The sequence below is a fragment of the Hesperophylax consimilis genome, chromosome 14 (genome assembly GCF_061612785.1).
Source record: "Hesperophylax consimilis isolate HC1 chromosome 14, BYU_Hcon_1.0, whole genome shotgun sequence".
NCBI lineage: Eukaryota > Metazoa > Arthropoda > Insecta > Trichoptera > Limnephilidae > Hesperophylax > Hesperophylax consimilis.
In genome coordinates, this window is record NC_142849.1 from 37,927,252 (window position 1) to 37,951,137 (window position 23,886).

The 23,886-nt window shown below is 33.9% G+C and overlaps 4 non-coding genes across 4 annotated transcripts; all 4 read left to right on the forward strand.

Moving 5' to 3' along the window:
* The first annotated feature begins 18,855 nt into the window (after positions 1 to 18,855).
* LOC149418267 (5S ribosomal RNA) lies at positions 18,856 to 18,974 on the forward strand. Its single transcript, XR_016303220.1, has one exon. It is a non-coding gene; the product is annotated as a 5S ribosomal RNA (ribosomal RNA).
* A 517-nt stretch (positions 18,975 to 19,491) lies between these two features.
* On the forward strand, positions 19,492 to 19,610 carry LOC149418268 (5S ribosomal RNA). Its single transcript, XR_016303221.1, has one exon. It is a non-coding gene; the product is annotated as a 5S ribosomal RNA (ribosomal RNA).
* Positions 19,611 to 19,932: 322 nt separating this feature from the next.
* On the forward strand, positions 19,933 to 20,051 carry LOC149418269 (5S ribosomal RNA). The gene has a single exon (XR_016303171.1). It is a non-coding gene; the product is annotated as a 5S ribosomal RNA (ribosomal RNA).
* Positions 20,052 to 20,628: 577 nt separating this feature from the next.
* Positions 20,629 to 20,747, forward strand: LOC149418270 (5S ribosomal RNA). The gene has a single exon (XR_016303172.1). It is a non-coding gene; the product is annotated as a 5S ribosomal RNA (ribosomal RNA).
* Positions 20,748 to 23,886: the final 3,139 nt, after the last annotated feature.

Below are 23,886 nucleotides of genomic sequence, written 5' to 3' on the forward strand. Positions count from 1 at the left end.
GGAGTACAAATTTCATCATTATCCCGAAATTTAAGCCCGTTTGGTCTCATAGAGCCTGAAAAAACTGCTTCCAAAGTTCGAACCCAAGTCTGAAATTAGCTTCCACAAAAATATTGATTTTTGTAAAAATACAATTTTATGGAGATAATTTGACAGAATTCGATTTGGACAACGACTCTCATCACTATTCCAAAATTTCAGCCCGTTGAGTCCAATGGGGCCTGAAAAAACTGCTTCCAAAGTTCGAACCCAAGTCTGAATATAGCGTCCATAAAAATCATGATTTTTCTAAATATACAATATTATGGAGATTTTATGACTGAATTCGATATAGACTACATATTTCATCACAATTCCAAAATTTTACCCCGTTTGGTCCCATAGAGCCTGAAAAAACTGCTTCCAAAGTTCGATCCCAAGTCTGAAATTAGCGTCCACAAAAATATTGATTTTTGTAAAAATACAATTTTATGGAGATTATTTGACAGAATTCGATTTGGACATCGACTCTCATCACTATTCCAAAATTTCAGCCCGTTGAGGTCCAATGGGGCCTGAAAAAACTGCTTCCAAAGTTCGAACCCAAGTCTCAAATTAGCTTCCATAAAAATCATGATTTTTCTAAATATACAATATTATGGAGATTTTATGACTTAATTCGATAAAGACTACATATTTCATCACAATTCCAAAATTTTACCCCGTTTGGTCCCATAGAGCCTGAAAAACCTGCTTCCAAAGTTCGATCCCAAGTCTGAAATTAGCGTCCACAAAAATATTGATTTTTGTAAAAATACAATTTTATGGAGATTATTTGACAGAATTCGATTTGGACAACGACTCTCACCACTTTTTTCTAAATATACAATATTATGGAGATTTTATGACTGAATTCGATAAAGACTACATATTTCATCACAATTCCAAAATTTTAGCCCGTTTGGTCCCATAGAGCCTGAAAAAACTGCTTCCAAAGTTCGAACCCAAGTCTGAAATTAGCGTCCATAAAAATCATGATTTTTCTAAAGATACACCTTAACTGAGATTTTGTGACTGAATTCGATATGGAGTACAAATTTCATCATTATCCCGAAATTTAAGCCCGTTTGGTCTCATAGAGCCTGAAAAAACTGCTTCCAAAGTTCGTACCCAAGTCTGAAATTAGCTTCCACAAAAATATTGATTTTTGTAAAAATACAATTTTATGGAGATTATTTGACAGAATTCGATTTGGACAACGACTCTCATCACTATTCCAAAATTTCAGCCCGTTGAGTCCAATGGGGCCTGAAAAAACTGCTTCCAAAGTTCGAACCCAAGTCTGAAATTAACGTCCACAAAAATATTGATTTTTGTAAAAATTCAATTTTATGGAGATTTAATTTAAGCCCGTTTGGTCTCATAGAGCCAGAAAAAACTGCTTCCAAAGTTCGAACCCAAGTCTGAAATTAGCGTCCATAAAAATCATGATTTTTCTAAAGGTACACCTTTACTGAGATTTTGTGACTGAATTCGATACGGAGTACAAATTTCATCATAATCCCGAAATTTAAGCCCGTTTGGTCTCATAGAGCCTGAAAAAACTGCTTCCAAAGTTCGAACCCAAGTCTGAAATTAGCTTTCACAAAAATATTGATTTTTGTAAAAATTCAATTTTATGGAGATTATTTGACAGAATTCGATTTGGACAACGACTCTTATCACTATTCCAATATTTCAGCCCGTTGAGTCCAATGGGGCCTGAAAAAACTGCTTCCAAAGTTCGAACCCAAGTCTGAAATTAGCGTCCATAAAAATCATGATTTTTCTAAATATACAATATTATGGAGATTTTATGACTGAATTCGATATAGACTACAAAGTTCATCATAATCCCGAAATTTAAGCCCGTTTGGTCTCATAGAGCCTGAAAAAACTGCTTCCAAAGTTCGAACCCAAGTCTGAAATTAGCTTTCACAAAAATATTGATTTTTGTAAAAATACAATTTGATGGAGATTATTTGACAGAATTCGATTTGGACAACGACTCTTATCACTATTCCAATATTTCAGCCCGTTGAGTCCAATGGGGCCTGAAAAAACTGCTTCCAAAGTTCGAACCCAAGTCTGAAATTAGCGTCCATAAAAATCATGATTTTTCTAAATATACAATATTATGGAGATTTTATGACTGAATTCGATATAGACTACATATTTCATCACTATCCCGAAATTTAAGCCCGTTTGGTCTCATAGAGCCTGAAAAAACTGCTTCCAAAGTTCGATCCCAAGTCTGAAATTAGCGTCCACAAAAATATTGATTTTTGTAAAAATACAATTTTATGGAGATTATTTGACAGAATTCGATTTGGACAACGACTCTCATCACTTCTTTCTAAATATACAATATTATGGAGATTTTATGACTGAATTCGATATAGACTACATATTTCATCACAATTCCATAATTTTAGCCCGTTTGGTCCCATAGAGCCTGAAAAAACAGCTTCCAAAGTTCGAACCCAAGTCTGAAATAAACGTCCATAAAAATCATGATTTTTGTAAAAATACAATTTTATGGAGATTATTTGACAGAATTCGATTTGGACAACGACTCTCATCACTATTCCAAAATTTCAGCCCGTTGAGTCCAATGGGGCCTGAAAAAACTGCTTCCAAAGTTCGAACCCAAGTCTGAATATAGCGTCCATAAAAATCATGATTTTTCTAAATATACAATATTATGGAGATTTTATGACTGAATTCGATATAGACTACATATTTCATCACAATTCCAAAATTTTACCCCGTTTGGTCCCATAGAGCCTGAAAAAACTGCTTCCAAAGTTCGATCCCAAGTCTGAAATTAGCGTCCACAAAAATATTGATTTTTGTAAAAATACAATTTTATGGAGATTATTTGACAGAATTCGATTTGGACATCGACTCTCATCACTATTCCAAAATTTCAGCCCGTTGAGGTCCAATGGGGCCTGAAAAAACTGCTTCCAAAGTTCGAACCCAAGTCTCAAATTAGCTTCCATAAAAATCATGATTTTTCTAAATATACAATATTATGGAGATTTTATGACTTAATTCGATAAAGACTACATATTTCATCACAATTCCAAAATTTTACCCCGTTTGGTCCCATAGAGCCTGAAAAACCTGCTTCCAAAGTTCGATCCCAAGTCTGAAATTAGCGTCCACAAAAATATTGATTTTTGTAAAAATACAATTTTATGGAGATTATTTGACAGAATTCGATTTGGACAACGACTCTCACCACTTTTTTCTAAATATACAATATTATGGAGATTTTATGACTGAATTCGATAAAGACTACATATTTCATCACAATTCCAAAATTTTAGCCCGTTTGGTCCCATAGAGCCTGAAAAAACTGCTTCCAAAGTTCGAACCCAAGTCTGAAATTAGCGTCCATAAAAATCATGATTTTTCTAAAGATACACCTTAACTGAGATTTTGTGACTGAATTCGATATGGAGTACAAATTTCATCATTATCCCGAAATTTAAGCCCGTTTGGTCTCATAGAGCCTGAAAAAACTGCTTCCAAAGTTCGTACCCAAGTCTGAAATTAGCTTCCACAAAAATATTGATTTTTGTAAAAATACAATTTTATGGAGATTATTTGACAGAATTCGATTTGGACAACGACTCTCATCACTATTCCAAAATTTCAGCCCGTTGAGTCCAATGGGGCCTGAAAAAACTGCTTCCAAAGTTCGAACCCAAGTCTGAAATTAACGTCCACAAAAATATTGATTTTTGTAAAAATTCAATTTTATGGAGATTTAATTTAAGCCCGTTTGGTCTCATAGAGCCAGAAAAAACTGCTTCCAAAGTTCGAACCCAAGTCTGAAATTAGCGTCCATAAAAATCATGATTTTTCTAAAGGTACACCTTTACTGAGATTTTGTGACTGAATTCGATACGGAGTACAAATTTCATCATAATCCCGAAATTTAAGCCCGTTTGGTCTCATAGAGCCTGAAAAAACTGCTTCCAAAGTTCGAACCCAAGTCTGAAATTAGCTTTCACAAAAATATTGATTTTTGTAAAAATACAATTTTATGGAGATTATGTGACAGAATTCGATTTGGACAACGACTCTCATCACTATTCCAAAATTTCAGCCCGTTGAGTCCAATGGGGCCTGAAAAAACTGCTTCCAAAGTTCGAACCCAAGTCTGAATATAGCGTCCATAAAAATCATGATTTTTCTAAATATACAATATTATGGAGATTTTATGACTGAATTCGATATAAACTACATATTTCATCACAATTCCAAAATTTTACCCCGTTTGGTCCCATAGAGCCTGAAAAAACTGCTTCCAAAGTTCGATCCCAAGTCTGAAATTAGCGTCCACAAAAATATTGATTTTTGTAAAAATACAATTTTATGGAGATTATGTGACAGAATTCGATTTGGACAACGACTCTCATCACTATTCCAAAATTTCAGCCCGTTGAGTCCAATGGGGCCTGAAAAAACTGCTTCCAAAGTTCGAACACAAGTCTGAAATTAGCGTCCATATAAATCATGATTTTTCTAAAAATACAATTTTATGGAGATTATTTGACAGAATTCGATATGGACTACAAATTTCATCACTATTCTTAAATTTCAGCCCGTTTGGTCCCATAGGGCCTGAAAAAATTGCTTCCAAAGTTCGAACACAAGTCTGAAATTAGCGTCCATAAAAATCATGATTTTTCTAAACATACAACTTTGTGGAGATTTTTTGACTGAAATCAATTTGGACAACGACTTTCATCACTATTCCACAATTTAAGCCCGTTTGGTCCCATAGAGCCTGAAAAAACTGCTTCCAAAGTTCGAACCCAAGTCTGAAATTAGCGTCCATAAAGGTCATCATTTTTCTAAAGATAACCATTTCTGAGATTTTGTGACTGAATTCGATATGGAGAACAAATTTCATCACTACCCTGAAATTTAAGCCCGTTTGGTCTCATAGAGCCTGAAAAAACTGCTTCCAAAGTTCGAACCCAAGTCTGAAATTATCGTCCACAAAAATATTGATTTTTGTAAAAATACAATTTTATGGAGATTATTTGACAGAATTCGATTTGGACAACGACTCTCATCACTTTTTTTAAATATACAATATTATGAAGATTTTATGACTGAATTCGATAAAGACTACATATTTCATCACAATTCCAAAATTTTAGCCCGTTTGGTCCCATAGAGCCTGAAAAAACAGCTTCCAAAGTTCGAACCCAAGTCTGAAATTAACGTCCATAAAAATCATGATTTTTCTGAAAATACAATCTTATGGAGATTATTTGACAGAATTCGATATGGACTAAAAATTTCATCATAATTCCAAAGTTTTAGCCTGTTTGGTCTCATAGAAGCTGAAAAAACTGCTTCCGAAGTTCGAACCCAAGTCTGAAATTAGCGTCCATAAAAATCATGATTTATCTAAAAATACAATTTTACGGAGATTTTGTGACTGAATTCGATACGGAGTACAATTTTCATCACTATTCTTAAATTTCAGCCCGTTTGGTCCCATAGGGCCTGAAAAAATTGCTTCCAAAGTTCGAACCCAAGTCTGAAATTAACGTCCATAAAAATCATGATTTTTCTTAAAATACAATTTTATGGAGATTATTTGACTGAATTCGATAAAGACTACATATTTTATCACAATTCCAAAATTTTAGCCCGTTTGGTCCCATAGAGCCTGAAAAAACAGCTTCCAAAGTTCGAACCCAAGTCTGAAATCAGCGTCCATAAAAATCATGATTTTTCTAAATAAACAATATAATGGAGATTTCATGACTTTATTCGATATAGACTACTTATTTCATCACAATTCCAAAATTTTAGCCCGTATGGTCCCATAGAAGCTGAAAAAACTGCATCCAAAGTTGGAACCCAAGTCTGAAATTAGCGTCCATAAAAATCATGATTTTTCTAAAAATACAATTTTACGGAGATTTTTTGACTGAAATCAATTTGGATAACGACTTTCATCACTATTCCAAAATTTCAGCCCGTATGGTCCCATAGAGGCTGAAAAAACTGCATCCAAAGTTCGAACCCAAGTCTGAAATTAGCGTCCACAAAAATATTGATTTTTGTAAAAATACAATTTTATGGAGATTATTTGACAGAATTCGATTTGGACAACGACTCTCATCACTTCTTTCTAAATATACAATATTATGGAGATTTTATGACTGAATTCGATATAGACTACATATTTCATCACAATTCCATAATTTTAGCCCGTTTGGTCCCATAGAGCCTGAAAAAACAGCTTCCAAAGTTCGAACCCAAGTCTGAAATAAACGTCCATAAAAATCATGATTTTTGTAAAAATACAATTTTATGGAGATTATTTGACAGAATTCGATTTGGACAACGACTCTCATCACTATTCCAAAATTTCAGCCCGTTGAGTCCAATGGGGCCTGAAAAAACTGCTTCCAAAGTTCGAACCCAAGTCTGAAATTAGCGTCCATAAAAATCATGATTTTTCTAAATATACAATATTATGAAGATTTTATGACTGAATTCGATATAGACTACATATTTCATCACAATTCCGAAATTTCAGCCCGTATGGTCCCATAGAGGCTGAAAAACAGCTTCCAAAGTTCGAACCCAAGTCTGAAATTAGCGTCCATAAAAATCATGATTTTTCTAAATATACAATTTTATAGAGATTTTATGACTGAATTCGATATAGACTACATATTTCATCACAATTCCAAAATTTTAGCCCGTTCGGTCCCATAAAGCCTGAAAAAATTGCATCCAAAGTTCGAACCCAAGTCTGAAATTAGCGTCCATAAAAATTATGATTTTTCTTAAAATACAATTTTATGGAGATTATTTGAGAGAATTCGATTTGGACAACGACTCTCATCACTATTCCAAAATTTCAGCCCGTTTGGTCCCATAGAGCCTAAAAAAACTGCTTCCAAAGTTCGAACCCAAATCTGAAATTAGCGTCCATAAAAATCATGATTTTTCTAAAAATACAACTTTACTGAGATTTTGTGACTGAATTCGATATGGAGAACAAATTTCATCACTACCCTGAAATTTAAGCCCGTTTGGTCTCATAGAGCCTGAAAAAACTGCTTCCAAAGTTCGAACCCAAGTCTGAAATTATCGTCCACAAAAATATTGATTTTTGTAAAAATACAATTTGATGGAGATTATTTGACAGAATTCGATTTGGACAACGACTCTCATCACTTTTTTTTAAATATACAATATTATGGAGATTTTATGACTGAATTCGATATAGACTACATATTTCATCACAATTCCAAAATTTTAGCCCGTTTGGTCCCATAGAGCCTGAAAAAACAGCTTCCAAAGTTCGAACCCAAGTCTGAAATTAACGTCCATAAAAATCATGATTTTTCTGAAAATACAATCTTATGGAAATTATTTGACAGAATTCGATATGGACTAAAAATTTCATCATAATTCCAAAGTTTTAGCCTGTTTGGTCTCATAGAAGCTGAAAAAACTGCTTCCAAAGTTCGAACCCAAGTCTGAAATTAGCGTCCATAAAAATCATGATTTATCTAAAAATACAATTTTACGGAGATTTTGTGACTGAATTCGATACGGAGTACAATTTTCATCACTATTCTTAAATTTCAGCCCGTTTGGTCCCATAGGGCCTGAAAAAATTGCTTCCAAAGTTCGAACCCAAGTCTGAAATTAACGTCCATAAAAATCATGATTTTTCTTAAAATACAATTTTATGGAGATTATTTGACTGAATTCGATAAAGACTACATATTTTATCACAATTCCAAAATTTTAGCCCGTTTGGTCCCATAGAGCCTGAAAAAACAGCTTCCAAAGTTCGAACCCAAGTCTGAAATCAGCGTCCATAAAAATCATGATTTTTCTAAATAAACAATATAATGGAGATTTCATGACTTTATTCGATATAGACTACTTATTTCATCACAATTCCAAAATTTTAGCCCGATTGGTCCCATAGAGCCTGAAAAAACAGCTTCCAAAGTTCGAACCCAAGTCTGAAATTAGCGTCCACAAAAATATTGATTTTTCTTAAAATACAATTTAATGGAGATTATTTGACAGAATTCGATATGGAGTACAAATTTCATCACTATTCTAAAATTTCTGCCCGTATGGTCCCATAGAAGCTGAAAAAACTGCATCCAAAGTTGGAACCCAAGTCTGAAATTAGCGTCCATAAAAATCATGATTTTTCTAAAAATACAATTTTACGGAGATTTTTTGACTGAAATCAATTTGGACAACGACTTTCATCACTATTCCAAAATTTCAGCCCGTATGGTCCCATAGAGGCTGAAAAAACTGCATCCAAAGTTCGAACCCAAGTCTGAAATTAGCGTCCACAAAAATATTGATTTTTGTAAAAATACAATTTTATGGTGATTATTTGACAGAATTCGATTTGGACAACGACTCTCATCACTATTCCAAAATTTCAGCCCGTTGAGTCCAATGGGGCCTGAAAAAACTGCTTCCAAAGTTCGAACCCAAGTCTGAAATTAGCGTCCATAAAAATCATGATTTTTCTAAATATACAATATTATGAAGATTTTATGACTGAATTCGATATAGACTACATATTTCATCACAATTCCAAAATTTTAGCCCGTTTGGTCCCATAGAGCCTGAAAAAACTGCTTCCAAAGTTCGAACCCAAGTCTGAAATAAGTATCCATAAAAATCATGATTTTCTAAAAATACAACTTTATGGAGATTTTGTGACAGAATTCGATATGGACTACATATTTCAACTTTATGGAGATTTTGTGACAGAATTCGATATGGACTACATATTTCATCACAATTCCGAAATTTCAGCCCGTATGGTCCCATAGAGGCTGAAAAAACTGCACCCATAGATCGAACCGAAGTCTGAAATTAGCGTCCATAAAAATCATGATTTTTCTAAATATACAATATTATGGAGATTTTATGACTGAATTCGATATAGACTACATATTTCATCACAATTCCAAAATTTTAGCCCGTTTGGTCCCATAGAGCCTGAAATAACTGCTTCCAAAGTTTGAACCCAAGTCTGAAATTAGCGTCCACAAAAATATTGATTTTTGTAAAAATACAATTTTATGGAGATTATTTGACAGAATTCGATTTGGACAACGACTCTCATCACTATTCCAAAATTTCAGCCCGTTGAGTCCAATGGGGCCTGAAAAAACTGCTTCCAAAGTTCGAACACAAGTCTGAAATTAGCGTCCATATAAATCATGATTTTTCTCAAAATACAATTTTATGGAGATTATTTGACAGAATTCGATATGGACTACATATTTCATCACAATTCCGAAATTTCAGCCCGTATGGTCCCATAGAGGCTGAAAAACAGCTTCCAAAGTTCGAACCCAAGTCTGAAATTAGCGTCCATAAAAATCATGATTTTTCTAAAAATACAATTTTACGGAGATTTTGTGACTGAATTTTATATGGAGAACAAATTTCATCACTATTCTAAAATTTCAGCCCGTTTGGTCCCATAGGGCCTGAAAAAATTGCTTCCAAAGTTCGAACACAAGTCTGAAATTAGCGTCCATAAAAATCATGATTTTTCTAAACATACAACTTTATGGAGATTTTTTGACTGAAATTAATTTGGACAACGACTTTCATCACTATTCCGAAATTTCAGCCCGCATGGTCCCACAGAGGCTGAAAAAACTGCATCCAAAGTTCGAACCCAAGTCTGAAATTAGCGTCCATAAAAATTATGATTTTTCTAAAAATACAATTTTATGGAGATTATTTGAAAGAATTCGATTTGGACAACGACTCTCATAACTATTCCAAAATTTCAGCCCGTTTAGTTCAATGGGGCCTGAAAAAACTACTTCCAAAGTTCGAACCCAAGTCTGAAATTAGCCTCCATAAAAATCATGATTTTTCTAAAAATACACCTTTATGGAGATTATTTGACAGAATTCGATATGGACTACATATTTCATGACAATTCCAAAATTTCAGCCCGTTTGGTAGCATAGGGCCTGAAAAAACTGCATCCAAAGTTCGAACCCAAGTCTGAAATTAGCGTCCATAAAAATCATGATTTTTCTAAAATTACAATTTTATGGAGATTATTTGAGAGAATTCGATTTGGACAACGACTCTCATCACTATTCCAAAATTTCAGCCCGTTTAGTCCAATGGGGCCTGAAACAACTGCTTCCAAAGTTCGAACCCAAGTCTGAAATTAGCGTCCATAAAAATCATGATTTTTCTAAAAATACAACTTAATGGAGATTTTGTGACAGAATTCGATATGGACTACATATTTCAACTTTATGGAGATTTTGTGACAGAATTCGATATGGACTACATATTTCATCACAATTCCGAAATTTCAGCCCGTATGGTCCCATAGAGGCTGAAAAAACTGCTTCCAAAGTTCGAACCCAAGTCTGAAATTAGCGTCTACAAAAATATTGATTTTTGTAAAAATACAATTTTATGGAGATTATTTGACAGAATTCGATTTGGACAACGACTCTCATCACTATTCCAAAATTTCAGCCCGTTTAGTCCAATGGGGCCTGAAAAAACTGCTTCCAAAGTTCGAACTCAAGTCTGAAATTAGCGTCCATAAGAATCATGATTTTTCTAAAAATACAACTTTATGGAGATTTTGTGACAGAATTCGATATGGACTACATATTTCAACTTTATGGAGATTTTGTGACAGAATTCGATATGGACTACATATTTCATCACAATTCCGAAATTTCAGCCCGTATGGTCCCATAGAGGCTGAAAAAACAGCTTCCAAAGTTCGAACCCAAGTCTGAAATTAACGTCCATAAAAATCATGATTTTTCTCAAAATACAATTTTATGGAGATTATTTGACAGAATTCGATATGGAGTACAAATTTCATCACTATTCTAAAATTTCAGCCCGTTTGGTCCCATAGGGCCTGAAAAAATTGCTTCCAAAGTTCGAACCCAAGTCTGAAATTAGGGTCCACAATAATATTGATTTTTGTAAAAATACAATTTTACGGAGATTATTTGACAGAATTCGATTTGGACAACGACTCTCATCACTATTCCAAAATTTCAGCCCGTTGAGTCCAATGGGGCCTGAAAAAACTGCTTCCAAAGTTCGAACACAAGTCTGAAATTAGCGTCCATATAAATCATGATTTTTCTAAAAATACAATTTTATGGAGATTATTTGACAGAATTCGATATGGAGTACAAATTTCATCACTATTCTAAAATTTCAGCCCGTTTGGTCCCATAGGGCCTGAAAAAATTGCTTCCAAAGTTCGAACCCAAGTCTGAAATTAGGGTCCACAATAATATTGATTTTTGTAAAAATACAATTTTACGGAGATTATTTGACAGAATTCGATTTGGACAACGACTCTCATCACTATTCCAAAATTTCAGCCCGTTGAGTCCAATGGGGCCTGAAAAAACTGCTTCCAAAGTTCGAACACAAGTCTGAAATTAGCGTCCATATAAATCATGATTTTTCTAAAAATACAATTTTATGGAGATTATTTGACAGAATTCGATATGGACTACAAATTTCATCATAATTCCAAAATTTTTGCCTGTTTGAACCCATAAAGCCTGAAAAAACTGCTTCCAAATTCCGCACCCAAGTCTGAAATTAGCGTCCATAAAAATGATAGAAAGTGGAATCAATATCAATTCCGCAGTAATGTTGCATTTTTGAATAATGTTCAATTTTACGGGCACAAATGACTTGTGTTCGAACTTCAGATGCCATTTTCTCAGACTCTTTGTTGCAGAACCTATTGAGATTTTTCACACGCACTATGAATTATAGTCCGAAAAGGAATCAATAACCAAATCTCCGTATAGAAGCATTTTTGAAAAAATGTTTAGTTTTAATGTTCAATTTTTCAGAAGGCTTTATGATGCCGAACGGACTGAAAATTTGCAAACGTACTATGAATTATGTTAGGAAGTAGATTCAATAACAATACATCAGTAGTGTTGCATTTTTGGAAAAAAATCCGTGTTACGGGCACAAATGACTCGGGTTCGTTATTTGGATGACATTTTCTGTATTAAAGGTCACAGATTTGAAATAATAACAGAACTTGAAAATGAACTTAAAAATTAAAAGTTTTGTTAGTACTTCAAGTTAAGTTAGTACTTACATACCTAACAACTTAAATATAAATCATAAATATGTTACGTAATATCTTTTTAATATTGCAAACAAGTAATTATACAATTTGTCCAAATAAATGTCACCATCGATCGCAGTGATAACTTTCTTCAGGCCTAGTAGGAAAAAGGAAGTATCCAACTGATAGGCAGATGAATACACCAAATAGTCGAGTTAAAACGGACGACGCTCAGTCAATAATACAATTTTTTTAACTTTAATAATATATGAAGTGATAATATTTATAAAAACAAAATGAGTGCCCTAATAATAACAAAGTCTAAACATCCGAGTGGAGTATAAGGAGAATATTATATGAAGCGAATGTAAATGTTAGAAGAAGTCGGGGACGCCCGAGACAGACATGGCACGATCAAGCGAACCATACATTGGTATCGGGCCATGTTAAGGGTCAGAATAACAGCAGGGTTATGCATGAATGTGAAGGAGCTAGCAGTATGTGCCAAGACCAGTTGTTTGGCGGTCCATCTTGTTTGCTTAATTATTAAGAGGTCGTGATGGTTAGTTCGTTAGGTCATAGGTTTTTATTCAGAGAATCTCCACAAAACGTAAGTGCTTTGATCACAAAGTCTCAGTGGCCAACAAGCATCAGACACACCACATTCCTTTCAATATTCAGTGGCCAAGAGATATAACACATAACATAATTAAACACCTTATCATCACCTTCGTAAAAACTATGACTTATAAACTATTGATGAGTCATAGTAAAATTAAAATTTTAATACACGTTGACTGACGAGGTCTGTAGTAGGTATATTTGATGCACGTTCTAGAGTGATGGATACTTTCAGTATCACCCTGCTGATAAACCTGACAACCATTCAAAATCGAAGAGTTATTATAGAAACACAAAACTAGAGGGCTAGAGGCAGAGAATGGAACGCCATATAACAGCGTATTTGCAGACACGCATTGAATCATATTCATGCATCGTAGGTATCTGTCATTCCATAACCAACAAGTCTGAACCATCATCGCAAATACATAGGTGCCTAAGAATGAGCATTATTCCAAAGCTATTAAAAGTGGATAATCAACTCACTTAGAACCACATAGTTACGGTCAGGGGTAGGCAGAGAGGATATACCGCCACACAACTCTGCTTTACCGACTGCTACCTACCGCCCAGAGTCAGTGAGACTATGGGACTATCCCGATTGGGGTATGTTGTCAGGATCAAGCTAACGGGGAGGGAAATAATATGGGGTAGAAGAAGGGGGGGATTTCCAGGCCATTCAGATCTGGTTATCAAACACGGCTAAAGTCATTTCAAGCAACGTTTTGATTCTGAATGGTGGTCTTCCACCAGGGCGTTACAAAGAGTATGTAGGTGTATTTTGCCAATCTCTTATTTTCAATAACACGGGATTTGATCACGCAACCTCTGGAATTACATATAAGCCGTTTTAACAGGTTTCCTAAACGCACCCCTTAAAAATAGTTTGTTGCTTTTTAATGGGTATTATTCCTCCAGCAAATTTAACGTTCATTTGAATTACATTTAACTAAATTGACGGGATTACCTCCGATTAAGGAATGTATGAGTCATTTTGCATTGTGTAGCTTTAGTTTTACCAGAAAGGCTAATTAAAAAGCAGTAAAATTAGAAAATTGTGGTTTTTGTAAATAAAGACTACAATAATCCCTTTTGTCCTAAGTAGGCCCGCTTGCTGAATTCTAAGAAAAACCAAAGGTAATAACAATTTTTGCCAATAAATGAATCAACTTGGCTGTTAACAAAATCACCGGAATAATGGTTATTATTGTTTTAATGTTCTAAGTAATAATAATATTTATTTTTTTGGTAAACTTATGTTTAAGACAAGATTTTTTATGCATAGCACAAAGGGTAACAATTATTTTACAAGCAATGATTATTCGCCTGAAACACTCATCCACATTGAAAAATCTCCTGATAAAAGATACATGACGCCAACGGGACTCGAACCCGTGTCCCTTCGATTTCCGGTGGACAGCTCTGACCACTGAGCTATGGCGGCTTATCTCTTATCCGCGAAATAATTCAATATATACTAGTGTTTCATTCAACAATAACTGCTTGTTACATTTTTTCACCTGAAAACAACCAACTTTATATGAGAAAGGCATTATAAGTGCTAACTCTCTCACTAGATGGCGTCGAGACAAATTGTCTACATTTTTAGGTGAAATACTAGAACTTGTCAAATATTAATTATTATTTTTTTTTGGTAAACTAATGTTTAAGACAAGATTTTTTATGCATATAAAAATGTGACATGCAGTAATTGTTGAATGAAACACTAGTATATATTGAATTATTTCGCGGATAAGAGATAAGCCGCCATAGCTCAGTGGTCAGAGCTGTCGACCGGAAATCGAAGGGACACGGGTTCGAGTCCCGTTGGCGTCATGTATCTTTTATCAGGAGGTTTTTCAATGTGGATGAGTGTTTCAGGCTAATAATTATTGCTTGTAAAATAAATAATAATTATTGTAATAATTATTGCTTGTTATTAAACATAACTTGATTGACTGCCGTAATGTAGTACCATATTATGAATACGAACCAAATTCATTTTTAGAAAACGAATTTTATAAAATATATTATGATAAAACTATACTAACAGACCGAGCGATTAGTCATAATAGACCCGATATAGTTTTACATGACAAAATTAAAAAAATAACTTATATCATTGATGTTGCTATTCCAAATTCCTGTAATATTCAAAAATCTGTTAGTGAAAAAATAAGAAAATACACAGATTTAGGAAATGAAATAAAAAGAATTTGGCATTCTCAGACTATAAAAATATTACCATTCGTTATTTCGGCTACTGGCATTATACCTAGCTCTCTAATTAAAAATTTAGGCGTATTAGATCTATCAAAAAATTTATATATAAAGATGCAAAAATCGGTCATTTTGAATACATGTAGAATAACAAAAGATTTTTTAAATGTTTATGTTGAGGGATCAGTAGGATTTATAGGCCCTGTTAGAAGTTCTACCGAGCCGAACCCTCTGATATGAAAATATCTGGAGACGGTGAATTTTTTTTTCCCATTTGATATCTGGTGATTTGACGTGTTGTTGTTCTTGTATTGTTTTGTATTTATTTTACTTATATAATGCACTTACATTTGATTGACTAGCTGATCATTTGTGGAAAAGTGAGTGGAAGGGTTAAGTTTTTCCTTTGGGGAAGACTTAACCCGGACAACTAAATCGGAAGTTTAAAAAAAAAATATAATGTTGTGAAAACTGGCCTCTATTTATTTGTATTTAAAAATATGAATTTTATCTTAGTACTGAGGTGTACTACTAAATCTTAATATTTAAAAGTTCCGACAATAGAGTTATTGATAGTAGAAGAAATGGGGGATGGAATACTTAACACAATATCTCTACACCGGAATTAGACACGGAGTTGAATTAAAGTCTATGAAATGTAGTTTGTTTAACAGTAACATTGTGGTATACAGTATTGTTTAACAGTAACATTGTGGTATACAGTATTGTTTAACAGTAACATTGTGGTATACAGTATTGTTTAACAGTAACATTGTGGTATACAGTATTGTTTAACAGTAACATTGTGGTATACAGTATTGTTTAACAGTAACATTGTGGTATACAGTATTGTTTAACAGTGACATTGTGGTATACAGTATTGTTTAACAGTAACATTGTGGTATACAGTATTGTTTAACAGTAACATTGTGGTATACAGTATTGAATGGTGGAAGAAGTCAGAGACGACCGAGAAAGACATTAGCAATAGCGAAACTAGTTATAGATAAAGAATTACGTTCCAACATTAGAAGAATACTTTGCGTCTAACAGAACTCATTCATTTATTACTAACTATACGTTAATGATTACTATTTTATTTATTGCATTCTCTTGAAGTACACATTATTATTTATTAAAGTTTGACGCAAGGGGAGGGGTGGGTAGGCAAAGAGGACAAACTAGTCGCTCTTGGCACACACTCATTGCTTTATTCACATTCGTACATCGCCTCATAGATACTTTAAGTTTTTGGCACAACATACAAAATATAAATTAGGAAATGTTATACATTCTGCAATGTTGTAATATTATCTGCATTAATAAAATAAATATCTCAATGAAGATGAAGATATTTCTAACAAATCTAATCGAAACATGAAACAGAAAAAGGACACAGAAAATAAAAAAAAGATAACTGTCACTAGTCAGATAACTAGGAATCGAACCCAGAATTTCTGTCTTACAGCGCCTTTAGCCACTCAACCATTGGGACCTAATTATTAAACGTAATATTTTTCGATCTCATATTTCAAATTCCGAATTAAAAATATTATCTATCAACTATTTTTTCACATATTTTTGGCAGTTAACTTTTAAATGATAACAAAGTTCGAATGAATTGATTTGTATTTATATGATATGTTCTGTCGCGGTTTTGATTTTTTAGTAGCTACCTATTATTACTTGATTTGTATGTCAAATTGTAATGAAAATAATTAGTTTAATACAATTCTCAACAACTCGAGTAGAGTCGCTATACTAGAGCCGCGCCATAAAACGTTGAATGTGTATCAAACAATGTATGAATGTGGATGAAGCAATTAGCGTGTGCCAATACATAGTTATGTGTCTGTCTATCCTCTCGCCTACCCCTCGGGAACACGGTGTGGTTGTAAAATTGTTTAATTCAATCACTCATATAGTGAATTTATCCGATTTACTGAAGAAGGATTGCCTTTCCTCTTTGTCTGTCAAAGTTGTTACAAAAAGTTTAATAATATTTTTTTTTTTAACGAGAAGGTATTCAAGTTATTTTAAAAGGTATTTTAATAAAAATATTATCCGGGCGCCTTTTGACACCGAGCCTCCCGCCCCTAACTGTCCTTTCAGAGGAAGGGGTGAAGTGAAGGGTATAAATAGTGCGTTTTTAAAGAATTATGGTTAATATCGATCGTAACGCGCTCGAGTCAATATCAAATATCAATTTTCTAAGGACAATTTACAGTTAAAGTTAAAGTGTTTTTTTGAGTGCTTTTTTAAGTGTTGTGGAAAGTGTCATCATAACAATGGAGTCAGCAAAAAGAATTAGCGGCGACCTTCCAGCATCCCCCGCGAGAGAGGCAGAAAGAGAACAGTCCACGATCGAGGCACACCGGCAGTTTGCCAAAAGCGGAGCCACCTTGCAATATGTTCAACTTCCCATCTGTTACAGTACCAAGGACCCATTGAGATTTTACCTGCTAACGAGGTTTTCTCAGAAAACGGCAAAGCTGTCGAAGTTATATTTAGCTACTCCTTATCTGGACAATATGTACCACGAACAGGAAAAGCTCAAGGCCGAAGCATCACATGCAGCTGAAGCGGGTGATATAGCTGAATCCTCCGATGCAGGGGAGACTGATTCCGCTCAAGCTACTGTTGACGTCAAGGTTGACGATGGTGATAATGTGGAAGACGTCGATGATGAAGAAATTAAATGGAAAACAGTAAGGAAGAGAAAAAGAAAACCTTCTCTGGCAAGACGTTCCTGTAAACGAGTGAAAGCAGCTCCCACTTTTGAGATGTGCGATGACGGCACGATCGTGGTGAGGCATGGTGGGATGGAGAGCCATCTGCCCTACCAGCCTAATATGATTCGGGAGATGGGCTCGGGGCCGCGGAGCCCCACGGAGCAGGCCAGGAGGGACCGCCTTAATGCTGCTTGCCGTATGAGCCGGGCCCGCGCCATGATGGGGGCAACCAGGCCCTATACATTTAGGAAGAGGGCCCCTAAAAAGTCACCTGAAAAAATCTCGACACCCGATTTAAAAGAAAATATTTTATGATAATTTTTACCTTTTTATGTTTCTAAATATGATTATTAGGTCTATTAAATTATTTTTCAAAATCTGATACTAAAGTAAACTAAGAAAATCTGGATTTAAAATCCCTATTGCATATTTCAATTGCATACTACTTCATTCCCATAAGTATATAATAATTATGTATTTCGTTATTTATATTATTAATTTAGGTTTCAACCAATTTATAAGCTTTTAATGTAATATTAACTGTAAAAACGTTTTAATGTTGAATATTTTTATTTGGAGTATAATAAATATTGCTAAAATGTATTTTATCCTGTCGATATGTATTTTTCATTTATTTAACGCCCACAGGGCTTTTACATGACAGATACTTTGAAACATAAAAAATAAGAATAAAATTACATTTGATAAAAGCTATGCAACAAGTCATACAAACACAAGAAAAAAAAAATGGGTGTGTCAAGCCTACGCAAGACAGAAGTGAAACTTCTAGTATTCTTCTCTCTCTCTCTTTTCATTTCATTCTCTCTTTTTTTCTGTCTATTGACATATTTATAAGTAGCATGTGATAAAAAAAATTAAAAGTTATAAAAAAAGAAAAAAAAAATTAGTTAAAGCGGGGATCGAACCTCGGTTCTTCACGACCACAGTCGTGCGCTCTGCCTGTAGACAGCGAAGATGAGTTAGGAGAGTGAGTTAAACTAGGTATATAATATTTACACCTTGCTAATGTTTTCAGTATTATTAGGGCTTTTTTATACTAATTTTCATATATTTATTGGCAGGTAGAGTAGAAATTAATATTGTTTAGCGTTTGCCAACGACCATACCATGTTGAACACACCGGTTCTCGTCCGATCACCGAAGTTAAGCAACATTGGGCGCGGTCAGTACTTGGATGGGTGACCGCTTGGGAACACCGCGTGCCGTTGGCCTATTTTTTATTTTAATTTCATGTTTTTTTTATTTTTTTATCATTACTATAATTAATAATATCATAAAATTCTTTAACTTTTCAAGTATGCTACAGGCCTAAAATATTACTTAGTGGATTGATATTATGGTCAACCATTGAAAAAAAAAAAAATGGGTGTGTCAAGCCTACGCAAGACAGAAGTGAAACTTCTAGTATTCTTCTCTCTCTCTCTTTTCATTTCATTCTCTCTTTTTTTCTGTCTATTGACATATTTATAAGTAGCATGTGATAAAAAAAATTAAAAGTTATAAAAAAAGAAAAAAAAAATTAGTTAAAGCGGGGATCGAACCTCGGTTCTTCACGACCACAGTCGTGCGCTCTGCCTGTAGACAGCGAAGATGAGTTAGGAGAGTGAGTTAAACTAGGTATATAATATTTACACCTTGCTAATGTTTTCAGTATTATTAGGGCTTTTTTATACTAATTTTCATATATTTATTGGCAGGTAGAGTAGAAATTAATATTGTTTAGCGTTTGCCAACGACCATACCATGTTGAACACACCGGTTCTCGTCCGATCACCGAAGTTAAGCAACATTGGGCGCGGTCAGTACTTGGATGGGTGACCGCTTGGGAACACCGCGTGCCGTTGGCCTATTTTTTATTTTAATTTCATGTTTTTTTTATTTTTTTATCATTACTATAATTAATAATATCATAAAATTCTTTAACTTTTCAAGTATGCTACAGGCCTAAAATATTACTTAGTGGATTGATATTATGGTCAACCATTGAAAAAAAAAATTCCTACAAACTTATTAATGTAATTACGATCTTTTTCAAGCGCGTATGTAATGATTATTTTTATCAACCTCGCACACACCTTGCTAATTTTTTCAATATTATTAGGGCTTTTTTATACTAATTTTCATATATTTATTGGCAGGTAGAATAGAAATTAATATTGTTTAACTTTTGCCAACGACCATACCATTTTGAACACACCGGTTCTCGTCCGATCACCGAAGTTAAGCAACATTGGGCGCGGTCAGTACTTGGATGGGTGACCGCTTGGGAACACCGCGTGCCGTTGGCCCATTTTTTATTTTAATTTTATGTTTTTTTTCATTTTTTTATCGTTAACATCATAAAAAATTTTATATCATTCTTTAACTTTTCAATTATGCTACAGGCCTAAAATATTACTTAGTGGATTGATATTATGGTCAACCATTAAAAAAAAAAAATTCCTTAAAAACAAAAAAATAATATTCCATGGCCGAGAATCGAACTCGGATCAACTGCTTCGAAAGCAACTATGCTGACCATTACACCACCAACGCCAGTTGTCGAGATGAGCTAAGAAGCATTTATATTTTACTTCAAAACTTTTACTACATCAAATGAACTTTAATCGGTCCCGCATTTTCGTTTCGGTCATGAGTTGGTTTTACTCCTCGAAATTGCATGACGCGCGTAAAGAAGTTTCACTTCAAAAAATTCCTACAAACTTATTAATGTAATTACGATCTTTTTCAAGCGCGTATGTAATGATTATTTTTATCAACCTCGCACACACCTTGCTAATTTTTTCAATATTATTAGGGCTTTTTTATACTAATTTTCATATATTTATTGGCAGGTAGAATAGAAATTAATATTGTTTAACTTTTGCCAACGACCATACCATTTTGAACACACCGGTTCTCGTCCGATCACCGAAGTTAAGCAACATTGGGCGCGGTCAGTACTTGGATGGGTGACCGCTTGGGAACACCGCGTGCCGTTGGCCCATTTTTTATTTTAATTTTATGTTTTTTTTCATTTTTTTATCGTTAACATCATAAAAAATTTTATATCATTCTTTAACTTTTCAATTATGCTACAGGCCTAAAATATTACTTAGTGGATTGATATTATGGTCAACCATTAAAAAAAAAAAATTCCTTAAAAACAAAAAAATAATATTCCATGGCCGAGAATCGAACTCGGATCAACTGCTTCGAAAGCAACTATGCTGACCATTACACCACCAACGCCAGTTGTCGAGATGAGCTAAGAAGCATTTATATTTTACTTCAAAACTTTTACTACATCAAATGAACTTTAATCGGTCCCGCATTTTCGTTTCGGTCATGAGTTGGTTTTACTCCTCGAAATTGCATGACGCGCGTAAAGAAGTTTCACTTCAATAATGATTCTCCATAAAAAAGGAGTGCACTGCCCGGGAATCGAACCCGGGTCGCAAGAATGGGAATCTTGCATGATGTGCTTCCGCATTCCTAAAATAATTGTGAAATTATAAATACATCCCGGCTGCCAAAAGTCCATATTGAAAAATTAACAATTTTATGATTTTTTTCAAGTCACTGCTTGTATTTAATAAAATGAATTCTTAAAAATATCACCTGAAATAATCAAAACACAAATTAAATAAAACAGTATCTCAGAAAATTGACCAAAAATAATTTCCGGTACCGGGAATCGAACCCGAGCCTCCTGGGTGAGAGCCAGGTATCCTAGCCACTAGACCATACTGGACTTGCGAAATTGTGCGAAAATACGTTATTTAACTTGTTTAATAATTACAACGAATTTTGTACACCATTTTTCTGAACGGTGAGCGGTGGTGGGGGTACCCGCTTTTTCGTTTCGATCTTGACTCGGTTTTACTACGTTCCCGAAAATTCATTACGCGGCTAAAGAAGTTTCACTTCAAAAACAGAAAATTACAGCTATTTGTAGGTTTACATGATGTGTTTAGGAGTATTGTTGAAATAAATGTTTTAAAAGATCCACAAAACTTGCCAAGTTGGTATTGAATATGTCAACATCACCCAAGTAATGATTTCCCATGGTGTGAAGTCGTTGTATCGGAGAGTGGGCAATGTAGTTACGCTTATGTGTGCTGCTGTAGAATATTGTATTTTGTCGTGTTGTTACTGTGGGTGTATGTATGTTTATAAGTTGCAGGAGTTCACAACAGTCGAATTTAGAGTTAAGTATTTTGAATAAGAACGTTAAATCGTTTATTTTACGTCTATCTTCTAATGTCTGTATGTTTAGAGTATTTAATAAGAAATTGTATTTTAAGTCTTCGACAGGGATATTTAATTTAAAATTTATAAAACGTAGAAATTTTTTTAGTATTCGCTCAATGTTGTTAATGTGAATTTTGTAAGATGGAGACTAAACTACTGAGTTATATTCAATTAGAGTTCTTACTAAAGATACGTATAATAGTTTAATGGCTTGTAAAGGATTATAGTTTTTAGTTGTTCTTAATAGTTGCCTAGTGTTTTCATACCTTTGTTCCCAATTTGATGGATACGTATTTCGTTATCTACTCGTATATAATTTATTTATGTTTCAACCAATTTATAAACTTTTAATGTAATATTAACTGTAAAAACGTTTCATGTTCAATATTTTCATTTGTAGTATTGTTAAAATGTATTTTATCTTGTTTATAATGATGTATTTATATGACTAATTTTATTCAATAAATTATGTGTACTTTTCTAAATGTTCTCCCTTTTTTCAATGTTTCAACCTTATTTGTATTGTTTAGATTAAAAAGAATTATTATATTTCAATGTTGTTCTTAGATTGATTCTTTCAAAAGCATTATTTTGCAAGATATCGCAGGTTTTAATATACCTCGGTTGTTTAGCAATTATTGACTATAAAAGTATCCTTCAATATTTAAATTTGAATTAGATTATCATAAATATATAAAGTATTTGTTTTATTTCTTGTTGAACACCAAAATGTCTTGTACCTAACCTATTGAACCTAGTTATTATGTAACTTTCGGGTCAGGAGCGTAGAATTGTCATTCGATTAGTTATGCGGTCACTGTTCTGAGATAATGTGTGGTGTCAAAGCTTTGCAAAGACGATTTCTCATATAATCTGTTTACCAACTTCCCCGGCGTTGCCTGGAATTGATGCAGACTCATTCGAAATCAGATGAATCCGAGAAATTTTCCTATTATTTTGAAGGACAAGTGTGTAAAATTTCGGAATAAAATTGTGTAGATTTTTACAAAAAGACCAGGAAACCCGCCACAACACTCGTCTTTATAAACACCGTTCATATAATATATATACACTGCATGAATTTCACCCAAGTTGTCGGTCTGGAAATTTAATTTATAGAGAAATGTTATGAGGGTTGAGTGATAAAATTCTCCTTACTGCTTTGGAGCTGCAGATTTAACAGCTGGATTGATCACTGGTGATATTTGTACGTAGCATGATCTGTACCTTTATTTATATTTTTAGTAACGTTTTGGATTGATTTTACTGAACGGCAAAACTCAATTTTGATTGTGAGCATCGAACCTTTTTATATGTAGTAAATATTTACTCGGATCGTTGTCAATTTCATTGTTTCGCACAGTGGCAGATTGTCGACCTTCGTAGAGGCGCAAAGTAAGCGCCCAAAAATATATTTTTACTTCTTACTAGCTTACGTGTACCCGGCTTTGTTGGGAGTTGTTCATAGGAGATATATAGATACATATTCATAGACATACACCATCGCGGATTTTTAAGATATACAATTCCGTAGTACAATATTTTGATATATCTCATAAGGTTTAGCCAGCTTTAGCTATGTAAGCGCCCGAAAAAAGGCGCAAACAGACGAGCGCGGATAGCGACCTTATTTTATACTATTAGAGATTTTACAAAATTTTACAAAACATCGACTTTCTCTACATTCTTTAAGTATAATATGAATGTTTTATATTTAAAACCCTTCCAGAAGAAATTCTTGAAATGATAATGAAAACCCTATCAAATCCAGTTGCGTAGTTGAGATGAACTAAGCGAACAAACCGACAGACGCGGACAGCAACAGCTTTATTTTATACCATTAAGAGATTTCTACCTTCAAACTACACTACTAGAATTCACAACTCCAAA